Raw genomic sequence first — 10000 nt, 5'->3', positions numbered from 1 at the left:
ATGTATTGGAAACTAGTATGTTATAACACATTTGTAAAAGATCACTGTTAACCCACTATCGGAGAAATAATAACGGAAAGTACAGAGAAACTGTATATTTCGACTTCTCTCCGTAGTCCTCTTCAGCAGAATCTGGATTCTGGATTCCAAGGAAAGACCACCTCGCTTGTGCGGGATCGGGTTTTGTGGGAGGGGAAGAATGTCTGTTAGAAAATGAAAAGATAGTAGTATATAAAAGAGGACTATTGCCACCGGGCGAATTGCGAGCGATTAGGGGCTTATTTGTTGTCGTGGCTTGGGGAGAACTGGACCGGGAGCTTGGAGGGCGGCGTCAATGCCGGGAGGAAGAGCAGATTATATCACCAACGAAAGTTTGGAAAATGGTAGGAGACGTAGTAGGAGAGAAAGGGGGAAAAACGGAAAAATCTTTAGTGGGAGGTAAACTGAAATGAGAAGATGTAGTATAAGAGAAAGTGAGAAAGGAAACGAATTTTAGTCGAAGAAAAAGGAAGTGTATATGTTTGTGCGTGGGATGCGGCTATGTTCGTGAGAGGTGTGTGTGTGTAATTTACGGTTAGTGAGTAGATTTCACTTCCCGCGTGTAGAGGGCGTTCCTGATTAGCCCCAGGTAAGGCATGAGAATTCCTGTTTTACCCCAGGTTGGGTTTGAGTAGCCTGTCAGTTAATGGGCTACATGCGATATTATTATTATTATTATCATTATTACCATTACTATTATTATTATTACATTATTGCGGCTATCACCAGTCAAGCTGGTGAAGGGGTGTATTACTTGTAGGTACGGTTATACACGTCTTATCGTGTACACCGCACGTGGGACGGGCGCAGCTGACAGATAGTCTGTACGGTGTGGTCTAGGTGTAATATGTTGTATCAGATGTTTGTGTTTGGCGTGCAGTTTTTCTAGGTGTCTTGAGTGAAGTTTGTGTTTGTGTTGGTTGAGTGGACGGATGTTGGAAATTTGGTGTAGAGACTCAGTGGTTCTGAAGTCGCTCCATCGCGAGCCCGTGATGAACTGGACAGCGGCATTCTGAACCTTCTGATGCTCGTAGTTATTAGTGGCACATATCAGCTGGCTTAGTCCCGGGGACTGGCACAGAATCGGTCTGACGAGGGCTAGGTACAATCGACGTTTGGTTCTCAGTGTTGCAGTTTTGAAGCGTCTGAGCTTACCCAGCACAGCCCTAGCCTTCGCTCCCTGCTTGCGGAAGTGTGGGGTCCAGGTAAGGCCACTAACAAGTGTGCTACCCAGCACACGGGTATGGTCCTTCGCTGGGATGTTTGCGTTGTTTATTTTAAGAGGAGTGTTTGTGATTGTTCTGTTGGTTCGCTTGCAGCAGAAGTATACAACATTGCATTTCGACGCGTTGGTCTTAATGCGCCACTGTTGCTCCCACGCGTGTGCCCGTCTAGGATGTTTTGCATTACATGTAACGCTCCCTGCAGCGTTTTGTGTCTGCTTATGTGGTTAGTGTCGTCCGTATACGAAACGGTGAGAGCCTGGTTGTTTGGATAAGCCGGCTCTGGCAGGTCATTCGTATATAGATTGTACAGAGTGGGGCAAGGACTGACCCTTACGGTACTCCAGCCTTAGGCACAAAAGATCGGGACAGGTAGCCCCGCCACTTTATTCTTGTTGTTCTGTCGTCCAGGTAGTTGCAGAGCAACCTTGTGAACGGCTTAGCAAAGTCAAAGTTGTAGTACAATTTGTACTTAAGGCGAAGCATGCCAGACAGTATCTAATGCCTTCTCCACATCCTTACAAACCAAAATGGTCTTACCAGGCCGACCGTCTGGTGGTCTTTGAACCCATTGAGTGATGATGGAAATAACGTAGTCTGCACCGCGCTCCGGCCTAAAACCAAAGTGGCAGTCTCTCAGCTCGTTCTCAGCCTCTAGGTACACGGTCAGGCGGCGGCATAAGACGTGCTCAAACACCTTTCCAAAGTACTCCAGAAGGGAGATGGGCCGGTATGAAAGGGGGGCGGAGGCGGGTTTCTGGGGTTTAGGAATGAGGATGGTATGGGAGGCCTTGAATAGTTGTGGGAAGTACCCAGAGGCTAGTGAGCTATTATATAGTGTCGTCATGTGTGAGATTATGTTGTCTGGCATACGTTTTAGTATGTGTGCATCGATATCTGAGGGGCCAGGGGATTTTAGTTTTAATGCCGAGATAACCCCCTTTACCTCCTCCAAAACGATGGGGCAGATAAGGGGATCATCTTCATCTAACTGAGAGAGATCAACAGTCTCGTCGGGAATGAGGTCACTACAGCTGTTCATGAAGGAGTTAACACTGTGCAAGGTGCTAAAGCAATGTGGTCCTTGCACAGGATGGGGTTTAAAGACCTCACTCCATGCTGACGCCAGAAGGTCAGCTTGGTGTTGGGGGGAGTGTGCAGAGTGGTTAAGATGGTTGATGACCTTGGGTGGAGGCACAGAGCACTCCTCCAGCTCACGTTTGAGGGTCCTCCAGAACTTGGAAGGGTCCGTCTCACAGGCGCCGGAGAGCGAGGCCATCAGTTGCTCCTCCTCTCGATGTGAATCGATGTAGAGGGACTTCCTCAGGCTACTCTGTAGCCAGTGCATGTCTCGTAGGATGGCGACACGGGCCTCTAGGGGTGCTTGTAATAGATCTATAATCTGTTCTGTAGTGCAATGCGTAGTCTGTTAGTGTGCATAGAAGTGGTGAACGTGGCAACCTTTCGGTGCTTTGTTCTAGGAATGTGCTTTTTTACAGCGTTTTTGACAAACTTTGTAAGTGAGCGCCATTCCTGCTCTATCGCCGCTTGTGGAGCGTTGTCCATGTTTGTGTTGGTGTATGTCGTGAGAGTGTTTTTGAAGCCTTCCCAGTCGGCCTGACTGTAACGTAACCGAGGCTCACTGGGGATAAGGATGGGTGAGGTGGAGATGCGAAGGATTAAGGGTATGTGGTCTGAGAGGGTGGGGGCACCGGGTGAGATAGTGGAGTTGAGGAAGAAAGCTCGGCTGTTGGAGAACACCAGGTCGGGCTTACCCTGCAATCCATGACCTATGAATGTGGGAAAGTCCGGACCTAGGAACTTCAGCCGGTGAAGTATAGTAAGAGAGTGTAGTTGCCGACTCACTGAGCTGCTGTTGTGCGTTCCAGGGCTCCAAGCAGCATGACTGCAGTTGAAGTCGCCAATTAAGAAGGTTGGGACTTTGTATGACATCACCTTGGCAATGTCAACAAAGGGGAGGAAGGGGATTCGGGGAGGGCGGTATAGGGTACAGAGGAGGATGGGACCACGAATGGTGCTTAACTTGATCGCGAGCATCTGCTCATAATGAAATTGATCAAGTATAGTTACCTGGAGGGACTTCCTGGCTGAAATACAGACGCCCGAGTGCAAAGCAAGACCCCGACTCCAAGTGTTGAAGCCTTGAATCTTGGGAAGAGAGTCTGGGGCTAGATCACCCATCGAGGCCAAACAAATGACATCAGGACCGTGTCTGGCAATCTCTAACAAGGTGCTGGTCCTTTGTGGGGCCCAGTGACGGACGTTCTGGTAGAACCTAACTTTAATACCTCTAAAGGCCAGTGGCCCCCAGATTGTATTACCAAGTTAGCGGTCAACAAGATCATGTCTAAAGCGGTTGGACAAAATATCACCCCTTGTCCTACTTTGACCCGACCATTTCAAGGGCATGTGACCTGAGCCCCCCCCCCCCCCACTTTCCTCATCCCCTTCTATGTACCCCTCATTCCTTCATATATACTTGTACCTTAACCTTATGTAAGCATTCTGCTGAAGAGGACTACAGAGAGTAGTCGAAATATACAGTTTCTCTGTACTCTCCGTTACTATTTCTCCGATAGTGGGTTAACAGTGATCATATATGTATATATATATATATATATATATATATATATATATATATTTATATTTTGTGTGTGTTTGTTTGTTTACATTCTCGCACACACACACATACACACACACACACACACACACACACACACACACACACACACACACACATACACACACACACACACACATACATACATACACACACACAAACACACACACGCACACACACACACACACACATATATATATATATATATATATATATATATATATATATATGTTTCATCAAAAGTGATAGACAATTCAGCATGCTGAATTTTCTTAAGGAATTTTTTTTTTAGTGATAGTCTTAATATCTTTTTTGTTGAATCCATTTTTTAAAAGTACTTGCGTGGATCTTACTATTTCTGTGTGAACTTTTGTCCATGTGCTGCAGTGCGTAAGAGCTCTACGTATATAGGCACTGATGGTGGAATTTATGTACCTTTGTGGACATTCACTTTTACCGTTCATGCATTGGCCTGTGTTTGTAGGTTTAACATAGGTGTCTGTATCGAATTTTTCCTGTTGTGTAACGAGAATGTCAAGGAATGGCATGGACCCTTCTAGGCTATTTTCTATTGTGAAGGTTAAGCTGGAGGCATCTTGGAGGTAGTTCATAAGTAATGATATGTCTTCATTGTGTGGTCTTTATGAAGATGTCGTCAATGTACCGGCAATAGATTTCAGGTTTTTCAAATTTACTGAACACTTCTTCTTCAATGCAACCCATAAAGAAACTTGCAAACAGGACTCCAAGTGGGGAACCCATAGCGACGCCGTCTATTTGTTGATATTTCATACGGCGGGGGCAAATGAAGGGTGCTTCTGTAGTGCAGCAATGGAGAAGGCTACGGAGTATGGACTCAAGCATTGGAAGCTTTGCAGTATTAGTGTTGTTGTAAACACGATCAATGATATAGTTGATGGTACGTTGAATTGGAATCGAGGTGAATAGCGATTCTACGTCAAGAGAAGCTATGGTTCCTATTGTATTGTTTGTTTTGAGGATGTTCAAGAAGTCTATAGCCGAATGCAGACTGTAGGTTGCAGGACGTATGGAGTTAAAATGGTACACAATTGTTTCGCGATGCCTTAGGTTGGAGTTGTAATTTGTGAGATAATAGGTCTGAGCTTATTTCCTGATTTGTGGGTTTTTATGTTGCCATAGCATTATCACATACTGTAGTCTCCGGATAGCTTGTTAAACTTAATGGAAGTATTTGCAGCATTATTGATGGTAATGAGCTTGTTTAATTTCTTTTTTAGGGATTCTGTGGGGTGTTTTGATATCTTCTTGAACTCAGTTTCGTCGCTGAGCTCTTCCGTAGAGCTCTTACGCACTGCAGCGCATGGACAAAAGTTCACACAGATCCACTCAAGTACTTTTAAACAATGGATTCAACAAAAAAGATATTGAGACTATCACTAAAAAATCATTGACCGATGGTATCACACCCAGCAAGATACTACAGAGAAAAAAGAAGACATTAAAATATACTATCGAGCCTTTTTCTCCACGGCATACAAAGAAGATGAAAGAATATTAAAACAAATAATAAAAAGAAATGTCAAACCCACAAATCCCGATAAGAGAATAAACGTAGTAATATATTATAAAAGCCAGAAAACCAGCCACCTGTTACTACGTAATAGCCCAAATATAATTAAAGAGCCAACTCAACATTCGCATGTCATCTATAGGTTCACTTGCAAACGAGGGAATTGTGCAACCCTTCCATTCACCTATGTTGGCATGACGACTATGAAGTTGAGCAGACGTCTTAGTTACCACCTTTCGTCTGGAGCCCCAAAAATCCACTTACGCCAGGAACATCACGAGAACATAACGAGACAAATGCTCACAGAAAACACAGAGATAATCACAACATGCCCGGACACACGCCGCCTCCCCATACTCGAAGCTTTATATATTAAAGAATTAAACCCTAATCTCAACATACAATCATCAGACCTACAAGCACTACCAAGCATTAGAAGGAACACAGCCCCTAGTACCAGCCAATCTGAGACTAGGAGAAACGAGACAGATGACACAAGCACGCCTTAAATACCGGCCAGATCACCACAAGCCATCATTCTGATCTTTCCCACCGTGAAGACAAGATCCACCTCTATGCCATTGAAGAAGAGTCAACGAGACTCAAAATTGCGTTATGGCAGCACAGATGACCTCCTATGGAGAAATCATCTCAATTCTTGCAAGAGAGAATAAGTCTATCTTGCGTAATTAGGAGAATATCCTAAGAAAATTCAGCATGCTGAAATGTCCACTGGTAAAGCCCCAGGCTCTGATGCCATACCTGCGGAAGTCTATAAGTCAGGCGAACCAGTCATTGTCAGCCAGCTCACCAGCCTGTACCAGTCCATGTGGAACAAGTAGCAACTCCCACAAGAGTTCAGGGATGCTACAATTGTCCACATCTACAAGCGTAAAGGAAATCGCCAATCTTGCGACAACCATCGAGGAATCTTCCTCCTATCCATAGCAGGCAAGATCCTGGCTCGAGTCCTTCTCAACCGCTTGTTGGAACACCTGGAGAACTCTGGTCTCCTCCCTGAAAGTCAGTGCGGCTTCCGTGCAGGTCGAGGGACCATCGACATGATCTTTGCTGCCCGTCAACTCCAGGAGAAATGCATTGAGCAATATCGCGACCTCTACACGACCTTTGTTGACTTGACCAAGGCCTTCGACACGGTCAGCCGAGCAGGACTCAGGGACATCATGGCGAAATTTGGCTGCCCCCGCAAGTTCATAGCAATTGTCCGTCAGTTTCACGATGGAATGACAGCCATGGTTCTAGACGACGTCGAGCCATCTGAAGCGTTCCCAGTTACCAACGGAGTCAAACAGGGTTGTGTCCTGGCCCCGACTTTGTTCAGCATGATGTTTTCAGCAATGCTGTCTGACGCCTTCAGAAACTGCGAGTCCGGCATCAGTATCAGATACAGATATGACAGAAAACTGTTCAACCTAAGAAGGCTGCAAGCCATCACGAAAGTGAAGGAAACTGTTGTCAGAGACTTCCTGTTTGCCGACGACTGCGCACCAGTGATGAGCAGGAGATGCAACAACATATGTGCATGTTTTACGCAGCCTGTGACAATTTCGGTCTTATCATCAGCACCAAGAAGACAGAGGTGATGTACCAGCCAGCACCAGGAAAACAGCACCAGGAGCCACAGATCCAGGTGAACGAACAGACTCTCCAGGCTGTTGACACCTTCACATACCTGGGCAGTACCCTCTCTCGTAATGCTACCATTGATGCGGAGATCAATAATAGAATCTCCAAAGCAAGCAGCGCCTTTGGGAGACTGAGGAAGAATGTCTGGGAGAGGCGTGGAATCAGTCTCGAGACAAAGCTGAAAGTCTATCGAGCAGTCGTCATCACCACCCTTCTTTATGGCTGCGAAACCTGGACAGCATACCGAAAGCATGAAAGGCAGATCAATCACTTCCATCTCAGATGCCTCCGCAACCTCTTACACATCCGCTGGCAGGACAAAGTCCCCGACACTGAGGTCTTGAAGAAAGCAGACATCCCTAGTGTCATCACCACCATGCGCAAGGCTCAGTTAAGGTGGACAGGACACGTCTCCCGAATGCCAGACAACCGCATCCCAAAGCAGCTCCTCTATGGCGAACTTTCCCATGGAAAGCGAAAAGTAGGTGGACAGAAAAAGCGCTTTAAGGACGGTCTGAAAGTCACACTCAAGGATTTCAGCATCAGTACGGAAACCTGGGAGTTGCTCGCTGCCGATCGCCCCTCCTGGCGCAGTGCTGTAGCTGCAGGGGCCTGTACAGTGGAACAGCAGCGCCTCCATCAGGCCGAGCAGAAGTATCAGGCAAGAAAGGCCAGGACATCCGGCACAAACACCATGGCTCCTACCCACTTTTGCCCTACATGTGGGAGGGGCTTTCTCGCCCGGATAGATCCGGCCAGCCACCTTCGGACGCATCTTTCCTATAAAAAAAAAAAAAAAAAAAAAACATATCATGGCTTTCTTCGGCTTCGAAGGGCGAACAACATCTTGCGTACTAAGGAGAATATCCTTAAGAAAATTCAGCATGCTGAATTGTCTATCACTTTTAATGTTTGAGAGAAGACCTCCTGCCCATATATACCCTTAGTATATATATATATATATATATATATATATATATATATACATATATATATATATATATATATATATACATATATATATATATATATATATATATACATATATATATATATATATGTGTGTGTGTGTGTGTGTGTGTGTGTGTGTGTGTGTGTGTGTGTGTGTGTGTGTGTGTGTGTGTGTGTGTGTGTGTGTATGTATGTGTGTGTGTGTGTGTGCATACGTTATGAAAGTCGACAGTAATAAGGAGATTGTTAATCTTCTTAAGGGTATTCTCAAGCTTTCTAACCAGTACTCTGCCATTTGGAAGGTGGGCATTAACCAGATTGCCAAAATGATTCATTTATTCAACGTTTCGTCTACAAGGAGAGATCTTCAGGAAAATCTCTAACGTAAAAATTACCGATATACAGAAATAAAGATCAAGGGTGTTAACTTAAAAAAAATTCACAATCATGGAAATAGGCATCAATAAATAAAAAATAGAGAACAATAAGTCAAATCCTATCTCGATACATGGGCCGTTGGGGACCAATACTTACAAAATTAAAGGTCCAAAGAAATGACGAAAGAAATCGTCAGGTGGTGACTTGTATGCTAAGTTTCTAAATTTATATTGCTGTGATAAAGTTCAATTATGTTAACTTTTGTCATTTATAACCTTACAATATATTAGTGGGGTCGTGGTCATATCATGAGGATCATATTGGAGTCGCCTGAAAATTTAATAAATAAAATAAATAAATAAAAAAGTTGAGAAATTCTGCGCTAGAAGAATCATTCCAGCTGTTGCCCCTGGTCTCTGTTGCAGGAGACGCGTGGCGCCCTCTGGGAGGGAAAAATAACGATATACAGTTTATTCTCCTGATCCCCAGGCAACACTATTTGCTTGAGGGGGAGTCTTTCAAAGAGACCATAGTCGTGATATAATGATAAGCATGACCTAACGAACAACGTTGGATATCTCTCGGCTCTGACCTTTAACAATCTTATATCGAAAAATTACATCGATGCCTGAATGTTAACATTCAGCGCTGTGACAGATTTGCATCCCCAGTTCAACACGGTGATGCGCAATATAGACTTATTCGTATTGATCACGCCAGATGTTTTTTTTTTTATTTTTTTTTATAGAGAACTTATCTTTGGACACAAAATGGCATCGCATCGGGTGAACCGGTTTCGTCCTGAGTCCCTCCGTCGGGTGATTTAAATCAGATGACGGCATTAGAATCACAAGTCTAAACTGCCCGACATGGTCATGAACGGGTGAGCATGTCGGTCAATCCTGTGAGTGACTTACATCAACAGCACAACATAAAACAGGAAAACATCCCGTGGAAGGAGCCGACACCAGAACAGAATCAACCAATCACACATTGAAGTATTTTCATTGCAAAATGCCTCCTCAGTAATTGATTGAAGTATTTTCATTACGAAATGCCTCCTCAGTAATTAACGTCACACACACACGCTTATCGGGAGGCTAGGACGGTGCCCCTCACAGAGGGCTTTGTAGCGTGGAATTTAATGAACCATGCCCTTGGTTCAACCTCGCCGGTGGCAGGATTCGAACCGCCCTCACCTCGACCTTCGCCGCAAGTAACGACGCCCTAACCCGCTCAGCCAGCGAGCTCCAAATAACTCTCACACCTTCTCTCCCACTCCCTCTCCTTCGTCTTCTACCACTCTCACTTTACACTCATCCTCACCTTCACACTCACGCTATCCTTCAAGCTTATCCTTAGCCTCATCCTTATCCTCATTCTCATCCTCATCCTAGTCTCACAACCAACCCTCTTTCCTACCTCCTCCTCATCTACCTCCTTTCAACCTCATCCTCGTCCTCCTTTTCCTCCTCTTCCCTTCTCTACATTACTCTCTTCAACATCTATTATAATAAAGAAGTAGCCTCTGTCTGTCTGTCTGTTTGTTTGTTTATTTGTTAGTTTGCT

The sequence above is a fragment of the Oratosquilla oratoria genome, chromosome 19 (assembly GCF_046742065.1).
Source record: "Oratosquilla oratoria isolate Oo_2021 chromosome 19, ASM4674206v1, whole genome shotgun sequence".
Lineage (NCBI taxonomy): Eukaryota > Metazoa > Arthropoda > Malacostraca > Stomatopoda > Squillidae > Oratosquilla > Oratosquilla oratoria.
Note: the sequence above shows the minus strand (reverse complement) of the source record.